Here is a 25,705-nt window from a genome sequence, read left to right as displayed (position 1 = left end):
ATCCAGCATAAGACCAAGATGCCAAGTGGTTTGGGTAAATATGACGGCACAACAAATCCAGACGATTTCTTACAAGGGTTTTACAACACTGGAAACCTAGAAAGCTGGACGATGCCAACATGGTGTCACATGTTTGCTCGCTGCCTCGCGGGCGCGGCTCGTGTCTGGTTTGAAAGCTTGCCTACTGGGCAAATCGATGGGTTCGAGGAACTATTGGAAAAGTTCCAAGCACACTTCGTACAACAGCGCAGACACACGCGCGACCCAAATGACATCATGCACTGCGTGCGCAGGAATGATGAAACGAATGAAGACTACATCACTCGTTTCAATCAGGAGTCTCTGGCAATCGGAGGTATCACTGAGCAACTATTGCGCGTGGCCTTTATACAAGGCGCGCGCAGTGATCAACTCCGCCGAGCTCTTGTGAGCAGAGATGGCATGCCAACAACTTGGGCCAAACTAATGGAAGCATCGCGAGTCTTCGCGAGAAATGAAAAACAAATTGCCCAAGATAGGGCAAGAGAAAGAGCGCATCAAGCTGAGTCACCGCGCAAAAACGAAAAAAGGGGCAAACAGAACTCTGTATGGTCCAGGTTGCAATCAACCAGTTTTTCTTCCACAGAAAAGCAGGCGCAACCAAGCTCACCCCAGCCTCAAAAAGACGTTCGTAATCGCGGGGAGGGTGACAAGAGGGAGGGCGGCAGAGATCCTAGCAGACCTCTGCCAAGAATATGGACTCCCCTCACTAAAACGCCTTCACAGGTGTTAAGCACTGAGAATGTCCAATTCAAAAGCCCCAAGCCACTACACTACAAGGGACCATCAGACAGTGGCAAGTACTGTGAATTTCACAAGTCCACAGGGCACAACACTGATGCATGCCACCACTTGAAGGATGCAATTGAAAAGGACGTGAAATCAGGCAAGCTGGCTCACCTGGTGAAAAACTCAAGACCAGAAAATGAACAATCAGGAGCCTCAGCCAGCAAAAAGTACAAAAGAATCTGTGTAGCCGAGGGAGGAAGGCAAGGGCAAACATCAAGAAAGAGAGGCGCGCAAATCCAAGGAGATTGGCGCGAGCAACAAGTAATCTTCCCAAGAATCAGGGGAGGCGCTTCTATCAGCAGTCCTCTTGTCATCACTACACACATTGCTCATTATGAAGTGTCAAAAGTCCTGGTGGACACTGGCAGCGAATCAGACATCATGTATGAGCAATGTTTCAGGAAACTGGATCCGGCAGACCAAGCAAGGCTTGAAATTGTGAATGCACCAATCTCTGGTGTTTCAAATGAAATCATTCATCCCCTAGGTCAAATACAATTTGAACTAACCATGGGGGATGAGAAACACAAGCGAGCCGAAGTTGTTAACTTCTTGGTCTTGCCCACCACTTCATGCCACAATATGATCTTGGGTAGGGAAACGATTGCCCAATTCAACGCCATACCGTCGCCAGCGCACGGCGCATTGGGGTTCCCAACACCAACAAGTGTAACTTTTATATACCGAGATCATTTGTGTGCAGTGACAAGTACTCCGCAGGAAGGGAGAATGAAACTTCCAATGGCAGACAACGCGCCAGAGGAATGGATTCTCAACCCGAAATTCCCGGAGCAAAAAATCACAATTGGCGCTACGATATCAGACGACACGAGGTTGAGAATGAAAAGGTTGCTCACAGCATATATGTCGGTCTTCGCGTGGCAACACTCTGATATGACTGGGGTTCCGCGAGACCTGGCGCAACATTCTCTCAACACGTTCAAGTCTGTAGAGCCAATTGCTCAAAAGAAGAGAGTCATGGGGGATGAGAAGGCGAGGGCCATGAATGAGCAAGTTGAGGATCTATTGCGCGCAAACATCATCCGCCCGATACGATACCAGACATGGGTAGCCAATCCTGTGATGGTAAAGAAAAGTAACGGGTCGTGGAGGATGTGCATTGACTTCAAAGACCTCAACAAAGCATGCCCAAAAGATTCTTACCCCCTCCCAAACATCGACGCAAAGGTGGACTCCGTGGCGCCATTCAAACTCAAATGTTTCCTGGATGCCTACAAGGGCTATCACCAGATTCAAATGGCACCACAAGACGAGGACAAGACCGCATTTAGAACCGACAAGGGTGTTTTTTGTTACACAAAAATGCCCTTTGGTTTGAAAAATGCGGGAGCCACCTACCAAAGACTTATGGATTCCGTTTTCAGCGAGCAGATTGGAAGAAACCTAGAAGTCTATGTGGATGATTTGGTGATCAAGAGCAGGGAGGAGAAACAAAAGCTCAAAGACATCGAAGAAACCCTTGGGCGCCTAAAGGAAGTTAACATGAAGCTCAATCCGAGCAAATGCACTTTCGGCGTACTAGAGGGAAAATTTCTAGGTGTAATGGTCACCAAGGATGGTTTCAAGGTGAACCCTGAGAAGGTGAAGGCCATCCTTGACATGCCCTCGCCATCCACCATAAAAGAAGTACAGAAGCTGAATGGTAGATTGGTCTCAATCAACAGGTTCCTAGCGAACCATGCAAGCAAATCTACCCCATTTGTCAACACATTGAGGAATTGCTTAAAGAAAAGCCAATTCAAATGGACTCCTGAGGCCGAGCAAGCTTTCAGGGAGATAAAAGAATGTTTGATAAATCTGCCCGCGCTCACATCTCCACTTCCTGGTGAAACTTTGACATTATACCTATCAGCAGGAGAGCGCGCCATCGGCGCAGTATTATTGGTGGATCGCAAGGGAATCCAAACGCCAATATACTATGTGAGTCGGGTGCTGACAGATCCTGAGACGCGCTATTCCATCATGGAAAAGTTAGTTTTATCACTAACACACGCGTCGCGCAAGCTTCATAGATATTTCAATGGTCATCCCATTGAAGTTCTGACTGGTTACAACATCCAACAAGTTTTGCGGCGCCCCGCGCTCTCGGGAAGGCTGACAAAGTGGGCGCTGGAATTAGGCGAGCACACGATCGCCTATAAGCCCCGTCCAGCAATAAAGGGACAAGTCTTGGCTGATTTCATTGCCGAGGTCCCCGAAGGAAAAATTGAAGAGGCTCAGCGCGAGGTAGACCCTCCGCGAGCCAATGATGAAGAAAATGTGTGGAGATTGTTCACTGACGGAGCTTCAAACAACGAAGGGTCCGGCGCAGGCCTAAAACTGGTGGATCCAGAGAATCATGAATATACTTACGCCATCAGGTTGGACTTCAAGAGCACCAACAATGAGGCTGAGTATGAAGCCCTGCTGGCTGGCCTGCGCATCGCGCAAAAATTCGGAGTTAAAAACATAGAGGCCCATGTTGATTCATACTTGGTAGCAGCACAGGTCAATGGCCTTTATGATGCCAAGGAGAACACCATGCCTCTATATCTAGAGCAGGCGAAAAAGCTCATCGAGCAATTTGACTGCTTCAGAATCATTCATATTCCGCGCAGTGAAAACAAATCTGCAGACGCGCTGAGTAAGATGGCATCAACCAGTTTCGATCACTTTGGCAAAGATGTCAGGGTAGAAGTAATGAGCAACCCGTCGGTGGTAGTGAAGTCTGTCCTTGTAACCCATACAACCCCTTCATCATGGATAACTCCAATAATGGAATTCTTGAAGGAGGGAAAGGTACCTGACGATCGCGCACAGGCGAGGAAGATAAGACACAAGTCGCAGAACTATGAACTCCTTGATGGCACATTATATCGACGCTCTTATCTTGGGCCGCTCATGAAATGCCTAGATGCTGAAGAAGCAAGCTATGTGATCAGAGAGATACACGAAGGAATCTGTGGAATACACGCTGGCCCACGCATGGTGGTTGCCAAGGCAATGAGCGCCGGTTACTACTGGCCAGGCATGTACTTGGACGCTCTGAAAGAGATCCAAAAATGCAAAGCATGTCAGAGCTATGCGCCAAACACCATGCGGCCAAAGAACAACTTGATTCCGGTGACCTCCGCATGGCCTTTCCACAAATGGGCAATCGATATTGTGGGTCCCCTACCGCAAGCGCAAGGGCGAGTAAAATTTTTGGTAGTGGCAGTAGACTATTTTACAAAATGGGTTGAAGCCAAGCCACTAGCAAAAATCACAGCAGAAGCGATGAAGCAGTTTATATGGAGCCACATCATATGCCGTTTTGGCTTGCCCATGGAAATTGTGAGCGATAATGGCAAGCAATTCACTGACAAGAAGATATCCAGCTGGCTCAAGGAATTGCGCATCAACCAAATTTTCACTTCAGTTTATCACCCTCAGGGGAATGGCCAAGTGGAACGCGCTAACCAAAGCTTGCTGAATGGGCTGAAGAAAAGGTTAGAGGGAGAATCTCATTCTTGGATCGAAGAGCTACCTAATGTCCTGTGGGCACACAGGACATTAAGCAAAACCAGCAATGGCGAATCACCGTTCAGCCTAACCTATGGAACAGAGGCAATGATTCCAGCAGAAATTGGATGCCCATCCCATAGAGTGCTCATGATGAGCAAGATTGATAACGAGCGCGAAAGAAGGTTGGATCTCAACTTACTTGAAGGGCGCAGAGAGGCGGCTATCATCAGTGAAGCCAAATACAAGAAAAAACTGGAAAAATATTACAACCAGCGCGTGAAAGAGTGCCACTTCAAGAAAAATGATTTTGTACTTCGAAACAATGAAGCTAGCCGCGCGATACCCCCGGGAAAAATGTCCCCCAATTGGGAGGGACCGTATCAAGTCTTGGAAGAATTGGGAAAAGGCGCATACGCCTTAAAAGATTTGAATGGAAAGAAGATCCCGCGCGCATGGAACGCGGCACAGCTTAGAAAATGTTTCATGTAAAAAATGTCAACTTTGTAATCAAGGCTTTTTAAGCCATTATGAATAATGATACGCGCTATCTTCACTTATCGTGGATTCTATTACCCTTTGCATACATGTTTCACACTTCCCTTTATTAATTTTGAGCAATATGACAACAGTGTATTGACATCAAAACAAAATAAAACGAAGTAAAACATACATGCGCAAACGCGTTAACGAGTCTTAACTCTAAAACGTCAGGGCCTTAGCCCAAAATTATGAGCCTTAGCTCAGGGCCTTAGCCCAATAATGTGAGCCTTAGCTCAAATAACTCACAACATCCATCCTACATGCTGCGCAGCCTGACCATAAAATACCTAAACACAACTAAGGCAAAGCAAATGCCAAAACATAGATGTTAAGGTCTCAGGTCGAGGTCGCACATAAAATTGTAATGGATATCTGAGTAACACATTGACACGTAAAGGCTAAAAAAAAACTCATAATTCCATAATGCGCGATAACGTCGCGCAAAAGAGGAATAATGGAAACTCCAAGACACGTGTCAACATAATCAAGATATGGCAAAATCACTTACAATATGACAAGGATTAAGTATAATAATTTCCTGACAACCTTGTTCTTATTTCAACGTGCAAGCATATCTTAAATTCAACAAGCATGCATTCAATATAAAGAGATAAATGGGAAATGCGCAAGATGCGAAGAAGGGAAAAACAACATTTCATTCCAAAGCGTTGAAATTTACAAGTTTACAAGATGAGATACAAACTACAAATAAAAATAAAAAACATGAAGGGCTTCTCAAGTCTCCACGTTGACATCAGCCTCTTCATCATCCTCATCACCGCCCTCAACATCTGGCGCAGCCTGCTCCTCGTCATCTCCAAACTGACCATAGTCAAGTTGTTCATCTTGAATGGAGTCTTCTATCACAGTAGTGTCAGGAGCGGATCCTTTGGCCACGCCAGAGACGCTAGCAGGAGCAGTATTCCCCGCGCCATCATCGCCGCCACCAGCCCCTTCGCACTCGTCAAGTAATTTCTTTAGCGCGCCGAGGTCGGGCTGGTCAGCAAGCGCGGATATCTGCAAATCATAAGCAAAAATATGAGTACAAAAATACTTGGAAAATAAATCAAAGTAATCTTATTAAGGTTAAAGTACCTGCCCAAGGATGGGAATGGGAGTATTCAAATACTTCTCCCCCATCGCGGCCATGTCCGCGCAGGCAACGTCGCTCTGATAAGGGTATTCGGATGGGTTCTTCTTCAGCATCCCATATTCATAGCCATCCTTAAACCCTTCAGCTCGACCCACCAAGCGCGCGGCAGCGTTGCAATCCATCACAAGGGCCTGGAACTCGTCTGAGTATTTCATCGCATAAGCGCAACGAGTCATGCCCTGTGAGACTAGCCATTGGCGATCCTGCGCGAGAGAAGAAACAGTCGTCTCGAGGGCAGGAATCTGAGAGTTTAACAACTCAACAGTTTCCTTAGTCTGTTTTAGCTCCTCTTTGTCGGACGCTGCTGCCGCCAAGGCTTCTTCCTTTTCCGCCCGCGCAGAATCAAGTGCTTCCTGGCTAGACGCTGCCATCGCCAAGGCTTCATCCTTCTCGGCCTGCGCGGCTGCCAGCTCCTTCTTAAGGCGCGCAACCTCACTCTCCAGTGATGATTTTTCAGTTATAGACTGGACAAGAGCTTGGTCACGCGCCTCCGCCTCCAGCTCCAAGTCGCGCGCTCTGCGCGCGTACTTGGCCGCGTCCGCCTCCGCCGCTTGTAGGTTCTCCCGCGCAGACTGAAGCTCATGCCCGCGCTTCACGAAGGCGCTGTTGGCACTTGCTCTGTTCTCACTGAGCTCTGCTTGGAGCTTCTCAGCTCTCTCTCGAGCATCAGAAAGATGCCAAGCAGACACCTTAGCCTCCTGCTTGGCTTCCGCAAGAGCATCACGTACTTTTACGTAATCATAGCGAAGCTCTTGGGAGGCAGCAAAGAAGGCTGACCCAGCAAACATATGATCGTTGAGCAAGTCGTCGCGTGCGCGGTCCTCCTGGAACCTCCTTTCAGATGGAGGCACAGCATGAGCCCAGAATTCCGCACACACACCCATGGACTAAAATGTGCTGTCTTCAGTAATATTCTATCTCGGGCGGTAAATGTGATCGGCTTCCTGCAGAAACAAAGTAATTATCTAAGTCATCAAAACATTAAGATGGAAGTCCGCGCAGCGGAGCAAAAAAAAAAAATAACCTATACCTGCGGGGATGAAGCAGAAAAGTCAGCGCCAGCCCCACGAGAAGGCTCCGCCGCGAAGTCTCGTGGCGCTGCAGAACTGGCGCGACCGCGGTAGGAGTCTTCAACTTCAAACTCCTCATCCTCCTCGGAAACAGGCCTTTTCTCCTGCGACCTAGAGCCAAAATCGGTCTCGCGAGGAGGGCTGTGCGCAGGAGGAGGTGAGGAAGGTCTCGACGCCGCCAGGTCGGCGCGCAAAACGGCCTCCTGCTCCTTAGTAATCCCAATGAGGGGAGATTCAGCACTAGCAGGAGCAGGAGCAAAACCAGCGGCGCTGGCACCGGCGCCAGGAGTGCCGCCAGCAGCTTGTACGCCAGCAACGACCTCTATGAAAAATTCCACAAAAAGAAATGGTTCATGAATTGATCTAAAAGAAATAAGTCAGAAAATAAAAGCGCAATACATACCTTGGCGCAACTCCGTTCGCGAGGCAAACATCGCCATGAAGTCCATTCTACCCTTTTTTGAGGGTAAAACGGGGGACTTCGAAGGGACCTCCGGCGCAGCCTCGGCATCTTGTGGCGCTTGAGGTTGATCCACCAAGGTCGCCGGCTCTACACACATTAGCAAAGATTCATTAGTAATTCTATCAGAATCGCGCTCATAGAACCATAAAAAATAAGCAAAGTATACCTGTAGATGGCGCAACGCCGCTACCCTTTTCCGCCGCGCGAAGGGAGGAGGTGGTAGCACCATACCTCGTGTGAACAGGAGGTCTGCCCACTTTTTGAGGCAGGGAGGACAAGGAAAACTTGGGGGGAAAATCCTGGGTTTTCTCAAATCCCCCCGCCTGAGTAGGAGGATCCTGAGCAACAGGGGCAACATCTTTCTTCTGTTTCTTACTGGCCCCTGCGCCAGTTTTCCCCTTAGCTTTACGCTTCAGTTGGGGCGCCTCCTCCTCCTCCTCCTCTTCCGCGAGCTCCAGCTCGTAGTTTTCGAGCGCATCTACAAAACGTGCAATGGAAGTGTTAGCCAAAATTGGTATTATAAAGGCATAAGCATAAATACAAAGACCTACCAGGCGCGTCGCTGTCAAAGACAAATCCCAGATCAACAGGGATGAACATGTCATCAAAGCGATCGGGGAAACCAACCTCCCCAGCGCCGAGCGCGACGGAGCCACCCTCCATATGCTCATCATAGGCGGCGTGGATATACTCCTTGGTGACTGCACAAAACAAGTCAAATTATATCAGCAAAACGAATTATATTCGCGCAGAAGTAAAGCAATGAGATTAACTTACACAAGCCGTCAACTTGGATAACGGGCTCAGTCGCGCTGTCCGCCCACCGCCTGCTCATACCAACCCCCACCAGCGCCTCCTCACAAATGTTCTTGGCTGGGGATGGTTCAGCGGTCAACTTATTAACCCAGGCGCCAGTTGGGTTCTTGAGGACACCCACATCCGCAGGCGCAGAAGAGATCTCGCGCATGGTCATGCGGATGGGGATCACACCAGCCCTGATGTAAAAAAACCTCTCAGACCAGTCATGAAGGCTCTTGAATGAAACAGTGGAGCACTTCACCTTCTGACTGCGAGGAATAAAAGAGAACCAAGAGTCTTGGATCTTGGGCTTGTAAAAAAACTGAAAGCGCCGAGGGGTGGGCTCCTCGCGCTGAGATTTGCACATGAACTCAAAGTGAGTCATGCGCACGAGTCCAAACGGATGGACTTGGGATATATGAATCCCATAAAACTTAAGCAGCGCACCCACAAACCTTGTCATCGGGAGACGAAGGTTGCAGTGGCTGAAAAAATGGCAATACAAGGATATATAGCCGGCAGGCGGGTCCGCCGCCGTTTGCCCGGCCCCAGGCAACATGCAGCCAAACAGAGGGGGAAAACCCTGAGAGGCGATAAGGCTGTCAAGATCGGCCTGCCTCAGTTTGCAGGGGATTTCATTCCACCTCTTCACGGCTTTGGTCCTCCCTACCTCCTCCGATGAGGCCTCAGCAGCCTTCTTCCCCTTGCCGGTCTTCTTCAATGTAGACATTACTAACGATTTAACACGGCAATGGATGGGGGAGATTGTGTTGTCTGAGCTATCAGACATACAACGGTGAAAACGGACAAACGATGCTTCTGAACAACAGAAATCTGGAAGCAGAAGACACGTAATAGAATGAAAGAAAGAAAAGCTCTGAATAAACAAGAAGATGAAGGATAAAAAACTCTAAGGGCTGGCTTTTATAGGCACAGGAGAGAGAAAAAGTGGTACTGATCGGACTCCACGCGCCACCACTCGCAGGTGTAGGCCAACGCGAGCGCGACACGTGTCCCATGCACTGTGTGAGGGGACACGAAAAGAAACGATACAGCTGCCACAAAAGTTCACGCGCCACCACTCGCAGGTACGGACCAACGCGAGAGCGACACGTGTCCCTGACAGCATGTGAGGGGACACGAAAGGCAACTGTAGCACCTCGAGCACACGAAAGGTCTGACACGTCTCCATCACTGACCCACGTCAGCAACAACCAACCACGTACAGGGACGATTCGTTTGCAACCAAAAGGATAGAATTTCGCGCAACGATGAATAATAAGAGGAAAAAGACAAACACCTACTAAAAAAGCAAAATGTTAAGTCTAATATCTATCTTGCCTCGGTCGCGCGAGACAAGACACACATTAGACTGGGGGGGCTTGAAGAGGTATGTACCCGCCTCAACACCGAGCAAGGCGGGTCAACCCACAAGATATAGACAAGAGGCTTGAAATCAAGACATTACGAAGGCACAAAGCCAAAACCTATGCGCATGGCGCATATCACACATGCTCAGGCATCATATGCCCAGGCACCACACATGCTCAAGCATCATATGCCCAGGCACCACACATGCTCAGGCATCATATGCCCAGGCACACATATGCTCACGCATCACATATGCTCACGCATATCACATATGCGCGTGGCGCATCAGCGCGCGGCGCATATCACATGCTCGTGCATATCACATCTGCGCATGAAACATCTGCGCGTGAGAATAAAGAGAAGACCTCGCGCATCCTCAGGATTGGCGCATATCACACATGCACATAATCAACCTCGTCCTTATCCAAATCAGGATTAGGGCAACCTTGATTGTGCACGTCAGACAACCTTCCAGAAGGTATCTTTTTAAGGAATAAGAATATGCTGATGTCGACAGCTGCCAATGAAAGGTGGACAACTCAGCATAAACCATGTGCTACCACGTGATTATAACCAATGAAAAAGCACCAGGTGTCCCCAAGGACACGTGGCGCAAAGCAATTGGAGGAGGCCAGCAAGGCCCTGATTAGGTCTAAGCCCCAATCAGTGGAAACCCTAGCACTATAAATACCACATCAACTCCACAAGGAAAGGACACTCAATCATTCAGTTACATACAGTCACATCTGATAACATACAACAACAGAGTATTCAGCTATTAAGCAATACACTCCAGATTCCTTACTCTCACATATTATTATCTTCTCCCACAAATACTTATTCTCACACCGGAGGGTTACCCCAAAGAGGACCCCTCTGTCCTTTTCTGAGGGGTAAGTTTACGGTGCTGTTCATTTTGTAGGTGGAAGAACCCAGATCCATCAGATCCAAGAGAACCATCGGTGAAATAGCATAATCTCACCCGAGGAAAGTAGATCGTCTACGAGTGAGTCGATCCACGTTTCTTCAGTATTCGTAGTAGATCTAATATGATAAAAAAAGTAAAGAATGACTCGTTAACAACAATAAACAACAAATAATAATAATAGTTGGTATAATATGATAACAATCTGTAACGACTTCAGATCTAAAAATAATAGTAGATCTAATATGATAATAAAAGTAAACCAACATCAGTGACAACATCAATATCAGTGACGACATCAGTCACCGGAGATATGTGACATAAACAAGAGAACAAATAATCAGATATGTGTTATAAACAAACACTTAATAATCTAATGACTTTACTAATCTGTAATAATCTTACAACTAACAGTTAACAATTTGTAATAATAATAATAATAATAGATCTAATATGATCAAAAAGTAAAGAATTACTCGTTAACATCAATAAACAGTTAATAATAATAATAATAATAATAATAATAGTAGTAGTAGGTATAATATGATAACAATCTGTAACGACTTCAGATCCAATAATAATAGTAGATCTAATATGATAATAAAAGTAAACCAACATCAGTGACAACAACATCAATATCAGTGACGACATCAGTCACCGGAGATATGTGATATAAACAAGAGAACTAATAATCAGATATGTGTTATAAACAAACAGTTAATAATCTGGTGACTTTACTAATTTGTAATAATCTTACAACTAACAGTTAACAATCTGTAGTACTAGTAATAATAATAATAATAACAATAAAATAATAGTAGTAGTAGTAGTAGTAGTAGTAGTAGTAGTAGTAGTAGTAGTAGTAGTATGATAAAAAAAGTAAAGAATGACTCGTTAACAACAATAAACAGTTAATAATAATAATAATAGTAGGTATAATATGATAACAATTTGTAACGACTTCGGATCTAATAATAATAGTAGATCTAATTTTATAATAAAAGTAAACCAACATCAGTGACAACAACATCAATATCAGTGATGACGTCAGTCACCGGAGATATGTGATATAAACAAGAGAACAAATAATCAGATATGTGTTATAAACAAACAGTTAATAATCTGATGATTTTACTGATCTGTAATAATCTTACAACTAACAGTTAACAATCTGTAGTAGTAGTAGCAGCAGCAGCAGCAGCAGCAGCAGCAGCAGCAGCAGCAGCAGTAGTAGTAGATCTAATATGATCAAAAAAAGTAAAGAATGACTCGTTAACAACAATAAACAGTTAATAATAATAGTAGTAGGTATAATATGATAACAATCTGTAACGACTTCAGATCTAATAATAATAGTAGATCTAATATGATAATAAAGGTTAACCAACATCACTGACAACGACATCAATATCAGTGACGACATCAGTCACCGAAGATATGTGATATAAACAAAAGAACAAATATTCAGATATGTGTTATAAACAAACAGTTAATTATCTGTTGACTTTCCTAATCTGTAATAATCTTACAACTAACAGTTAACTATGTGTAATAATAATAATAACAGTAATAGTAGTAGTAATAGTAGATTTAATATGATAAAAAAAAGTACAGAATAACTCGTTAACGACATTAACAGTTAATAATAATAATAATAGTAGGTATAATATGATAACAATCTGTAATGACTTCATATCTAATAATAATAGTAGATCTGATATGATAATAAAAGTAAACCAACATCAGTGACAACAACATCAATATCTGTGACGACATCAGTCACCGGAGATATGTGATATAAACAAGAGAACAAATAATCAGATATGTGTTATAAACAACCAGTTAATAATCTGATGACTTTACTAATATGTAATAATCTTACAACTAAGACTTAACAATGTGTAGTAGTAGTAGTGGTGGTAGTGGCGGTGGCGGCGGTGGCGGCGGTAGTCGCATTAGTAGCAGTAGCAGTAACAGTAACAGTAGCAGTAGTAGCAGTAGCAGCAGCAGCAGCAGCAGCAGCAGCAGTAGCAGTAGCAGCAGTAGCAGCAGTAGCAGCAGTAGCAGCAGCAGTAGCAGTAGTAGTAGTAGTAGTAGTAGTAGTTCTTTATATCCCTTCTAAGCGTTCTATTTCGTATGGTATTTTGTAGGACTAAAGGATACATGGATAGCTTACAAAATATATTTTTTCTTGTCGTTACCTAACCCAACCCCAATTTTGTGCAAAAGATAAAGTTTGAAAAAACTAATATCTTTGCTAATGCTAAGTTTCATTGTAAACATTGTCAACAACGTAAAATAGGCTTAGTATACCTTACTTAGACCTAGTCTTCTCTTTCGATAGAAAATCGTCAAATATTCAATATGATTCCACAAGATCTAGTTTCGTTCAAGTAAGGGATTCTAGCCAATTGAAAGGATCTTCTGATCAATTCAGAGATCATTTTGATTCCATTAGTAATGAGGATTCGAAATATCACACATTGCTCAATCAAAGAGAGATTCAACAACTAAAAGAAAGATCGCTTCTTTGGGATCCTTCCGTTTGAAGTAGTAGCAGTAGCAGTAGCAGTAGCAGTAGCAGTAGCAGTAGCAGTAGTAGTAGTAGATCTAATATGATAAAAAAAAAGTAAAGTATGACTCGTTAACAACAATAACAGTTAATAATAATAATAGTAGGTATAATATGATAACAATCTGTAACGACTTCAGATCTAATAATAATAGTAGATCTAATATGATAATAAAAGTAAACCAACAACATCAATATCAGTGACGACATCAGTCACCGGAGATATGTGATATAAACAAGAGAACAAATAATCAGATATGTGTTATAAACTAACAGTTAATAATCTGATGATTTTACTGATCTGTAATAATCTTACAACTAACAGTTAACAATCTGTAATAGTAGTAGTAGTAGTAGTAGTAGTAGTAGTAGTAGTAAATCTAATATAATCAAAAAAAGTAAAGAATGACTCGTTAACAACAATAAACAGTTAATAATAATAGTAGTAGGTATAATATGATAACAATCTGTAACGACTTCAGATCTAATAATAATAGTAGATCTAATATGATAATAAAGGTTAACCAACATCACTGACAACAACATCAATATTAGTGACGACATCAGTCGCCGAAGATATGTGATATAAACAAAAGAACAAATATTCATATATGTGTTATAAACAAACAGTTAATAATCTGATGACTTTACTAATCTGTAATAATCTTACAACTAACAGTTAACTATGTGTAATAATAATAATAACAGTAATAATAGTAGTAATAGTAGATCTAATATGATAAAAAAAAGTACAGAATAACTCGTTAACAACAATAACAGTTAATAATAATAATAATAATAATAATAATAATAATAATAATAGTGGGTATAAGATGATAACAATCTGTAATGATTTCATATCTAATAATAATAGTAGATCTGATATGATAATAAAAGTAAACCAACATCAGTGACAACAACATGAATATCTGTGACGACATCAGTCACCGGAGATATGTGATATAAACAAGAGAACAAATAATCAGATATGTGTTATAAACAAACAGTTAATAATCTGATGACTTTACTAATATGTAATAATCTTACAACTAACACTTAACAATGTGTAGTAGTAGTAGTAGTAGTAGTAGTAGTAGTAGTAGTAGTAGTAGTAGATCTAATATGATAAAAAAAAGTAAAGTATGACTCGTTAACAACAATAACAGTTAATAATAATAATAGTAGGTATAATATAATAACAATCTGTAACGCCTTCAGATCTAATAATAATAGTAGATCTAATATGATAATAAAAGTAAACCAACATCAGTGACAACAACATCAATATCAGTGACGACATCAGTCACCGGAGATATGTGATATAAACAAGAGAACAAATAATCAGATATTTGTTATAAACAAACAGTTAATAATCTGATGACTTTACTAATATGTAATAATCTTACAACTAACACTTAACAATGTGTAATAATAGTAGTAGTAGTAGTAGATGTAATATGATAAAAAAAAGGTAAAGAACGACTCGTTAACAACAATAAACAGTTAATAATAATAATAGTAGGTATAACATGATAACAATCTGTAACGACTTCAGATCTAATAATAATATTAAATCTAATATGATAATAAAAGTAAACCAACATCAGTGACAACAACATCAACATCAGTGACAACATCAGTCACCGAAGATATGTGATATAAACAAGAGAACAAATAACATCAGTGACGACAACTACGACTCCTACAGCGGTGGACGGATTACCTCTACGACGGATGGCGGGTGGAAGATAGTGGTTAGCGTACAGCGGTGGACGGCTGAGAGAGGGGTGAACGGCTGAGAGAGCGGTGGACGGCTGAGAGGGCGGTGGCTGGTGGACGGCTGAGAGAGTGAAAGGAAGATGTGCTAGGTTATTTTGAAATGAAGATCTGCTAGGGTTTTGTTAATACTTAATATTAGTGGGCTTTGGGTTGGGTTGGGTTGGGCTGTGTTATAAAAAAACTAATAAAAGTAAATGGTATTTAATCGGATTATTCGAATATCCGAATAATCCGAACTATTCGAAAATTTTTAAAATCCATATCCGAATCCGATCCGAATTCGAATTAGTTATTCGGATATTCGGATCAATCCGATCCGAACTATCCGAATAAGAATTTAAATCGGATTAATCGGGTTTCGGTTTCGGTTCGGATTTATTCGGATTTCGGTTTTCCTGAACACCCTACTTGCTGATATAATTGTTGTACATGGTTTTGATTAATGAAAGTTCGTTTCGCTAGTAAAAAATAAATCGAGTATGTTATGCCATCTAGACTCGTACAAATAAAACCTACAAATTAATCCCTTTAATTGAAAACCTTATTAGCATTTTAATCCTATAAAACAACTAAAATGAACACATGATTTTATGTGATATAATACCAAAGTACCGTTGGCTGTACATACGATCAAACTTAGTTTATTAGCATTTCATCTGTCAACCCTTCAAAATTTATACATGGAAAACTTTGAAACGCGGTGAGAGATATTTTACTAATTATGTATAAATATTACGCGTTCTCGTTTCATCCATCAGAACCTTGAATCATTATACCCTAAATTTGGCATGAAAAAACAAACTTTAACTTTAGTGTAAAGATTGACTAAAGAGGTCAAACTTCATCTTTTCAAACAGAAATGCTAGAAATAACAAGTAACCTTCTTTTTATCTTTTACGTGTTGTAACTTTCTTTTTAAATGTACGTATGATTATATATTTTGGTGTGACCCTAGCGGTATTTCCATGTGCAGGAACCACAAAAGTCAGGTGATTAAAATTTAAGGGCACTTGAGTGTCACATGTAATGTTAACTCAATATTTGTCTCGATGTTTATATTTTGTATTGTTTCATGAGTTTAAAACATATTGCTTGTGATTGCATGCGCTAGCTACTATCGATTAAGTCACAAGTATTTATTCTTGTTTCTTTATGTGTAATTGTATTTAGTGTTAGGGATTCGGGTATTGCAACACACACACAAACACAAACACAAATAATCTGTAAGAGAAAAATATAAACGAAGATGAACACGCGAGATTTACGTGGTTCAGTAGGCTAACCTACGTCCACGGGCTGCAATCAGGATATTTTATTATTGTTTTCTGTCTCACTCGTGATAAGGAATTACAAGTACAAGACTAAATATATATAGATATAAGATTAGAGTTTTCTACTTGTTTATCAAGAAAACTAATATGGGCTTTAATTAAAACAAAGAAGGTCAACCTATTTAATCTTCTAATATCCTACTCCATAGTTCTCTTGAACCCAGCCCAAAAACAATTGAGCCTCCATAACCCAACATTTAGTTCATACTTAGGTAGCTAGAGCACACAATAACCACATCTTCACCTTGACGAGTTCACTTAAAGAGATATTAACATCGAGACAAGTGTCCATAAGGACACGCCTAGCACCCAAAATATGTTTTTTTTTTCATTATTATTGACTATTATCTTATGGTATGTTTAAATATGCCACCACCGAATCCGTGTTAGATAACTCTAAATTCTTACTTGTCTCTATACGACCTTCTTTCTACATATTTTAAGCAATTGACATGTATATTGCAATAGACTTGAGATAGCTTGGGTACTTGATTGGTGTGTATGGGAACCTTTTCATATCTTGAGTTCTAAAGAAAAATAACATCATCTTTATGACATGTTGTTTACCTCAATTTAAAAAGACATTCGATTGACGGGTGGAGCACGAACAACAAATCAAATAAAATTTCTAAGCATTCAACAAAATAAATACATTTGCAAAGTCACATCTACCTTTTAAATATTCGACTATATGTGAAATCAACATTGACATGGAATAAAAATAACATGCATGGCATATATCATGAATGAGTATATGCTTTTAATTTGATGCATTACATATGGAAATCAAGTACCAATAAATCTCTCTTGTCAATTCACAAGGATAAGTATTCTCTAATGATGATTACCAGCCCCCGCTCGATTTAATTCATTCATAACGGAACCATAAAAAAATAGAATCGTCCATCATTTTTGTTGGATTTAATATAAAGAAAAGTGTAAATCGTGTCATTCATCCCGTGGTATGTTAAAACTTTAGCTTTCGTTTTAGGTATGAGGAATTACGGCTATATATAGTCCCTGATGTAGTACTCTCCTCATTTTACATGTATATTTTTTTGTTTCTTGCAAGGTCGATGATAAATTTCTTTTTGCTAAATTCATATTATTGTGGTTTACATAGAAAGGATGTTAGAAATCTCTTTATATATTAATTAGATATAAGAATTTATATAAATATTAAGATGACCGGTGACATATTACTTTAGGGAGGCCCAAATGATGGTTAAAGCAAATGGAATATGCCTCAATCATATCTCAAGTTAGGTTACTAAAAAATGAAGTCGAAAGATTCTATTATGGATGGTTATTATCATCATCGAATATGTCGTACACTTTTGTTACTACACCCAAATATATTTAGTGAGAATAAATTTCATTATAATAATACTAAAAATGTTATTTCTTCAGATGTAGGTTCTCTTTGAAGATTTGAACTGGATTACTATATATATATATGTGTAGATGGAGCGCGCTTTCCCTCTAGACCTCACATAATAAGTCGAACTCCTTCAAATAATATAAAGGAAAACTAAAGTTGGCTATAATTTACTCGACAATTTGGATGATTTGAAAGTATAGAAATTCCTAACTTTTCATGAGGGAGTTACAATATTCTAAAAAATTTGACGAAGATATCATGTGCTTCTCTCTTTTCACTTGGTAAAAGATAGGTTTGCTTAATATAACTTCCCGTTATCAAAGTGGTGTTGTTTTCTTACTTATTGAAGAAACACTAATCAACCCCGGGCAGATTACGGGTAATCTGGGGGCCAGGTAATGTTTCCCACGAAGGTTAGGTCCGGCAGAGTAGGTTGTACTTCCGGGAACCTGCAAAACAGACACCGTAAGCTCGTCACTGAGAAGGGGGGGTTCCTCCTTGTGACCACCCTCCGGCGTGAGAATCAGTCTATATTGCTCTTTGTATATAAAAGTATGTGAATACTATTAGAGCAGTTATCAAGTAAGTTATACGAGATAGTAGATGATCTTACCATTCCAAGATATTGGAGTATTTATAGCCGAAGGTAGGTTTTCTAGAAGGTACAGCCGGCTGAATAGTATTCCTGTTCAACCAACAGTGGATTACGCACAGGCCATACTGGTTGGTGGGTAGGTTACAGCCAACAGTAATAAAGTCGGCTGCACTATTCCACCAACTGTAGACCATGCACGTCCTACTGACTGTGGATTGTACGCAGGCCATGCTGGTTGGTGAATAGGTTACGGCCAACAGTAATACTATTCCACCAACTGTAGGCTGCGCCTGCTCCACAGTGAGAGTTGGTGAGTAGGCAGCGGCTAATAGTGACAAACAGTACTAGAGGGTGCTCCTCCTCGCACTGTTGTCGGTGAGCTGTCACCCTGTGATTGGCTCATGGGCTGTTCTGGTCAGATCGTCTGTCCTATCCATACCTTGGTAGGTATGGTACAAAAGATCTTTCAGAATCAGACTGGCTCATTTGGGCGGGATTGTTCCCGCCTTGCTCATGCCTTCACGTGACTGCTGAAGTAGCTAATCTTGTACGTGTAGCCTTGCTGTCTGCGGGTAGCCTTCCCTGATGGCTTGTATCCGCAACTGCGGGAACAGGCGGGGTACTTCACCATTGGGAGGCTTTCCCTGCGTGTACAGCTTGCGTACTGCGCGTAAGATTCTATGAGCATGGTGGGTCCTGCGGGAGCAGATGGCCTTTGCGCAGACAACCCTGTTCAAGGTGAGTCTTGCGGGACCAACTGGTCTCTGCTGGGACCTACCTCTTCAAGTCCCCCCAGTCCAATGTTCTTCTCATGCGTGTTTAATAAAGTGAGGTGAACTTTTGGACTTAAGCAAAGGGTTTTGAAAAGGGTTTTGTAAGGTTTTCCATGGGAAGTCCTTGTCACTTGCAGAAATGCCCGAGTTTCCTGCTTGGTCTCTGGGTATGATGCGGGTAGGTCTGTAACCTCCTCGCAAGTCAGGAGCGTTGAGTCCCAGTTGTATGTATTTTCCATGAGGTTTTGGTAGTTTTGAACATAGTGATCAATTATGTTAAGACCACCAATTCCATCTTGGAGCTTCAAACAACGTAGTTCTCGATGTTCCCGCTATGCGGGGATGTTACTTCCGTTTCCGCAAGCATTGCCCAGAAGATCCTTCTTGGTTTCAATTCCCAGCGGAGCGCTAGGTATGTGAAGGGTTTTGCCTTTACACTGTACCCGCACTCGTCTTACGGTTACTTTACTTCCAAGGTATTCCTGGCGTCAATTCCCTGCGGGTGCTAGGTATGTGAAGGGTTTTGCCTTTACACTGTACCCGCACCCGTCTTATAGTTACTTGGTTGCCGGGGTACTTGGCTTCAATTCCCTGCGGGTGCTAGGTATGTGAAGGGTTCTGCCTTAACACTGTACCCGCAGCCGTCTTACGGTTACTTGTTTACCAAGGTTTTCTTGGCTTCAATTCCCTGCGGGTGCTAGGTATGTGAAGGGTTTTGCCTTAACACTGTACCCGCAGCCGTCTTACGGTTACTTGTTTGCCAAGGGGTAAGGGATATTTTCCCGCTTACTTTTTAATATTTTCGAATTTTGAATTTTGAAATTCGAAGAGTTGGTGAAAAGATAAGAACAGTCCAAACCTCTGAGACGTCGTGCGACAGTTTCTTCTGGCTGTGTCAGGACGTGCAGGAAGTTATGGTGACGTGACAGAACATGGTCATTCCAGTCGTTTTTTCAGGCGCGTGGGCGTGATTTTTCAGGCGCGTGGCCGCGAAATTACTGGCACACGTCCTTTCAACAGCTGTTGCCAGCCTGCTTTTTGCCACGTGTCATAGTTTCATTGCACCTTTGATTTCTCTCTCCTCCGCATTAAATTCACCGCATTAATTGCGATTACTATATAAAGGAGGAGAGAGTTATCTGTAATTCACACTTTCACCTTTCTTCTTCTTCTTAGTGATTTCCGGCAAATACTCCCCTTTTCAGGCAAGCATTTTCCCGAAATCACTTTCTTCTTTCCACCATGTCTTCTCATGATACTGATGATCAGAAGACTGCTGGCGAGTGCCAGTGTTCTCTTCCTGTCGATCTGTACCAGTATATCGTCAGGAAGTTCATGCTCGAGTCTCTCGAGCCTGAGTTTCCTGAACCCCACCATACTGTGTACGATGCCCCTAGTGGCAAGATCGGGGTTTATGCTGCATTCTTTGTCTACGGAAACCTTAGGTTTCCGTTGACAAAGTTTGTGTACCGTGTCCTGGAGAGGCACGGTGTGCACCTGACAGAGGTGCACCCCATGGCCATTGCCAAGGTCCGGCACTTTGAGTGGGTGTGCCGGATACTGGGCCTTGAGCCCTTTGTTGACCGTCTGATGACCTTCTACACTTGGAGGTGCATCCAGGGGTGGTACACTCTTACAACCCGTATAAAGGGTTTAAAGATTTGTACCACCGAGCGGAGTCTTCGCTCATGGAGAAGAGAGTTCTTCTTCATATCCGCTCGCGCCGTCCCCATCGCCATGAAGTTTAAGAATGGCCAGGCGCTTCCGAACCTTCCCGCCCTTAACTACGAGGAGGCGGAATGGTTTTCGAAGATATCCCGGGTCCAGTCCCCGGTTTTCCGTTTTCCGGAGTCGGCGATGGTGATGCTGGGGATGAGCCGGGTGTGGAAGGCGGCGAATGCGGATAAGGTTCCGATCGTCCTTGAATATGGTTCGAACTCTACCCCTTATGGTATGTCTTGTTTCTTTTTTGCTGACTACGATTTTTTCTAACTTTCTTGTTGATTTCAGAGGGTAACGATCTTCAGTCGCTCCTGAATCCGCGGGAGGAAGATGGTCCTGCGCGGATGAGTACTCGTGCTCTGGACGAGAACGAGTTGCCCATCCTCGAGCAGACTGCGGGTCGGTTCGTGGAGGTTTACCCGCCAGGCCAAGAGATCCTGAGCCACCGACGGCCAGGTAAGCCTATCTTCTACCCTGAACCTCTCAAAGCTGTGCCTGCTGCTGGAGTTCATGACATTTCTTCTTCTGAGGAATCCGCAGAAGGTCCTCCACTGGTGCGGAAGAGAAAGGCTGCCGTCGCGAAGGGCAAGGAGAAGGTGGCCTCTACGGCCGACCCGGTAGTCCTATCTGACTCGGAGTCAGATAATGCAGAGGTGGCGGGGAAGCCCGGTGGTGAAGAGACCACCGCTCCGGAGGCTGCAGGTGTCACCTCCGAGGAGGCAGCGGCAACGACGGTTACCGGTGTCAAGAGGCCGGCTCCATCGGGTTCGCCCCCGCTCGTCCGTGCGTTCAAGCTCAAGAAACCCCGTAAGTACCCCCATAATTCTTGTCTAGATTTGTTGTTTAAAATAAATTTTTCTAACACTTTTGCTTATGTAGGTGTGGATGTTGACGCATTCCAGGGTGGAGTTGGAGCAAGTATTCCCCCGCCAATGACGGTAGGCTCGGTCAGCCTTCCCGAGGCATCGACCCAGGCGTCTACGCCTGCTTCCGCTGGTTCCAGCCTTCCTGAGGCTGTTCCAGCTGAGGTGTCTCCGCCGGCCGTGAGTGCAATTTTTACAGCATCCTTCACGGAGCCGGCGGTTACTGTTGCTGAGGAGGTGGCGCCAACCATGGCTACCACAGCGGCTGCCACTATACCTGCGCCACCGGCACCGACGGCCGGACCTTCAGGTATGCGCCAAGCTTCCCGCCGATCTGTGCCACCTTCCCGTCTGCCTGACCTGTTGGATGGATTTCCTTTAGGTTCAGGTGATGGGTTTGGCGGCTATCGGCCAGTTATTGACCCTACAGGTACGTAGGGTTCCTTTTCCTTTACATATTTTTATCATCTTTTCCTAACTGCCTTTGTTTCTTTTGCAGTGTCGGATTCCAATGAAGTGTATGTTCCAAGATGGAACATACGCCGAGGAACAACCCTTCGCACCCCTGTGGAGTGCGTGGACTGGGCTCGCCACGCTGCTCCTCATGGTGCGTTGGGGGAAGCCATGGCTAGCTACCAAGAGGGTAGGCTAACCAATGAGCTTCGGGTTCTCCAAGCCCGAACGCAGCCCCGCGTCGAGCTGCTTTGTCGTGAAAACGACAAGTTAAAAGCAGCTCGCGCCAAAGATATATCTGAAGCGCGGGCTCTTCGGGAGGAGAACCGGCAGTTGGCCGCTGCCGCAGCCGAGAAGGAGAAGGCATTCAAGGCCCTTGAGGTTGAAGTCCAGGCGCGACTCGAGGCCCGCTCCAAGGCTGCCCAAGCTGTGAATGAACAGCTTCGGCTGGCCAAGGAGACTGCGCGAAACTCAACTGAGAGGGCTGCCAAGGCTGAAGCTGTTGCTGAGCCACTTCGCGAAGAGAATGAGCAGCTTAAATGCAAATTAAAGGCTCTACAGCATGCTCATGACGCCTTGGCAATGGAAGATGCCAAGAAGCTGCAGGAAATCCTTGACCAGAGGGGGGTGCTTGACCGTACTGAAAGGAAACTCAAAAGCGTCGAAGAAGCTGCCGCCAAGGAAGTTCAACTTGCCAACCTTGATAAAAGCGGAGCCGAACGTGCTTGTAAAGAAAGTCAAGCTACCCTCCAATGGTTGCTTCGAGAAGCGTTGCCTCAGGTATCCTCTTTTTCTTTACGCTTTCTGCTCGTAATTAGAAAATGTTCTAACTTTATTCTTTTGTAGGTTGTGCGTCAGGTCCTTTCAGAGACCTCTTATGACGATGCGATGAGCGCAGCCCTCAACGCTTCTCATGAGGATGGGCAGAAGACTGGCTTCCTGCTTGGTCTAGGGTTTGCTGAGAGAGGCTTTCCGCCCTCCAACTTCCCTTTGTTCAATGTTAACACTGAAGCTGCTTATGACCAAGCTGTGAACCAGTACGCTGCCTTCCCGCATCCAGTGGTGGAGAAGGTGAATGAAGCTGCTGCTGCTGATGATGGGCTAAACATCCTTAAGGCTTTCCTTGGGCAGCCGCGCTCTGATGGTGCTGGCCCAAGCGGAGGTGGCCCTGAAGCCTGATCCTGAAGATCCCTTCCCGCTGGTAGGATAGACTTAGCTTTGTATAGATTTCTTTTAGGCGGGTAGTTACCCAGCCATTCTTGTAAATGATTGTGAAATATTAATCTCTTTGCGTATAAGATTGTTATTTCCTTCCTTGGGTTCTTTGCTTTATAAACTTATGACTTGCATACTTAGTTTAAATTAGCAATTTCCCAAGTGTTTAGAATAAGAACCTTTGAACGTGGTTGATGATGGGCTAAAGTTTCGCCTCCTCCTTCGTGATTGTGCGGGTAAAACCGTCACTTGCACTTGGTAGGATGGCTAACCTTTACCCTCTATCTGACCTGCGTGTAGGTTTTTCAAAATTTCTAAGGCATTAAGTTAAACCTTTGAACGTGGTTGATAATGGACTAAAGTTTTTGCTCCCTCTTTCGTGATTGTGCGGGTGTAACCGTCACTTGCACTTAGAAGGATGGCTTTAACTTTAGACCTATATCTGACCTGCGTGTAGGTTTTTCTTATCCTTTTTTAAGTGTTCATAAGTTAACCTTTTAACGTGGTAGATGGTAAGTTAAGTTTGGCTTCCTTGAATGTGATTGTGCGGGTAAGACCGTCACTTGCACCTACAAGGATGGCTAAACCTTACCTACATCTGACCTGCGTGTAGGTTTTCCTTAGAACTTTTTTAACATTTTGGCGTTGTGTTTATGCGGGTATTGCCGCCTTCCACACGCAACTACTTCTTCCTGTAAGGGAAGTTCATAGGTTACAAGCTATCAATACATCATGAAAGGAGAATCATTTCCATTAGAAGTGGCTCTAGGCCTTTTCTTTACAAGTTGGAATTGATCTACATATAACATTTGCGTAATTGAGCTCCATTCCATGTTCTAGGGATGGGAGTGCCATCGAGCCTTTCGAGCCGGTACGCGCCCTTTCCCAGAACCTCTTTGATAATGTATGGCCCCTCCCAAATCGGGGCCAACTTTCCTGGGCGTTGTTGGTTCGAAGCCTCGTTGTTACGCAGTATGTAGTCTCCTTCCTTGAAGTTGCAGAGTTTTACCCGCGTGTTGTAGTATTTTTGCATTTGTCGTTTGTAGTTTTCTTCACGCACGGCGGCTAAGTCTCTGCGCTCTTCGGCTAGCATAAGGTCTAACCGTCTTTCCGCATCATTGTCTTCTGGTTGGATTAAGACCCTTGGTGAGGGTAAACCGATTTCGACTGGGATCATGGCTTCAGTGCCATAAGTGAGACTGAACGGGGTTTCTCCCGTACTGGTCTTCTTCAGCGTTCTGTTTGCCCAAAGGACGTGCGGAAGCTCGTCCACCCAGCCGGATCTGTGTTCCAAGAGTCTTTTCTTGATGCCTTCGACGATGCTCTTGTTTGCTCTTTCTACCTCACCGTTACCTTGCGGGTGTGCCACTGAGGTAAAGGTGTGGGTGATTTGAAGTTCTTTCAGCCACTGCTGTAGCTTCTTGTCAGCAAAGTTGGTGCCATTGTCGCTTACCAAATTCTGTGGAAGTCCAAAACGACAAATAATAAATTCCCAAATAAATTTTTTGATATGCTTTGCGGTCGTTTGGGCTAAAGGTTTCGCTTCTATCCATTTGGTGAAGTAGTCAATGGCTACCACTAGGAACTGAACATTCCCAGCTGCTGTTGGAAATGGGCCTGTCACGTCGATGGCCCACTTCTGAAATGGCCACGAGGAAGTGACAGGAACAAGATCATTTTTCGGGCGATGCGTGTTGGGTGCGTAAAGCTGGCAAGATCTGCATTTTCTGATGTATGCCAACGCGTCCATATGCATCCCCGGCCAGAAGTATCCTGCGTTGTTTAGCTTGGCTACCACAGCGCGGGGGCCTGCGTGTACTCCACAGATGCCTTCGTGAACCTCCCTCAGGAGGTAGTCAGCATCTTGGTTGTCCACGCATCTTAACAACGGGCCAAGAAAGTTACGTCTGTAAAGGGTGTCATTGACCAGCTGATAATTTAGTGCTTTACAGCGTAGTTTTCTTGCCTGTGACTTCGACTCTGGTAACGTTCCTGCTTCAAGGTATTTTATTATTGGGGTCATCCATGTTTCTGTACCGGTTTGGATGACACAAATTTCCTTGTGCGGGACTGATGGTGTTTCGAGGAGTTCCACGCGGATGTCCTTTCCCAAGTGGGTGAAGGCCAGTGATGCAAGCTTGCTTAACGCATCCGCAGATTTGTTTTCGCTGCGCTTGACGTGTATCACTTTACAATCATTAAAATCGCGCATGATGGCTTTGGCTTGGGCAAGGTACAGGGCCATTGTGTGGTTCACAGCCGTGTACGTCCCGTTTATTTGGTTTGCCACTAGCATGGAATCAACGTGGGCTTCCAAATTTTTGACACCCATCCTTCGCGCAATCCTCAATCCGGCCAGGAATGCTTCA

General features: G+C 43.7%; 1 long non-coding RNA gene across 2 annotated transcripts in view; it reads right to left on the bottom strand.

The window, feature by feature from the left end:
• LOC143630186 (uncharacterized) overlaps positions 1-25,705 on the bottom strand; it is a 68,725-nt gene that overhangs the window by 26,077 nt on the left and 16,943 nt on the right. The window lies entirely within an intron of this gene.

The sequence above is a fragment of the Bidens hawaiensis genome, unplaced genomic scaffold, assembly GCF_021521415.1.
Source record: "Bidens hawaiensis isolate Kalapana, Puna unplaced genomic scaffold, B.hawaiensis_p1.1 tig00005588_1, whole genome shotgun sequence".
NCBI classification, from domain to species: domain Eukaryota; kingdom Viridiplantae; phylum Streptophyta; class Magnoliopsida; order Asterales; family Asteraceae; genus Bidens; species Bidens hawaiensis.
This window is presented reverse-complemented; position numbering and strand designations above follow the sequence as displayed.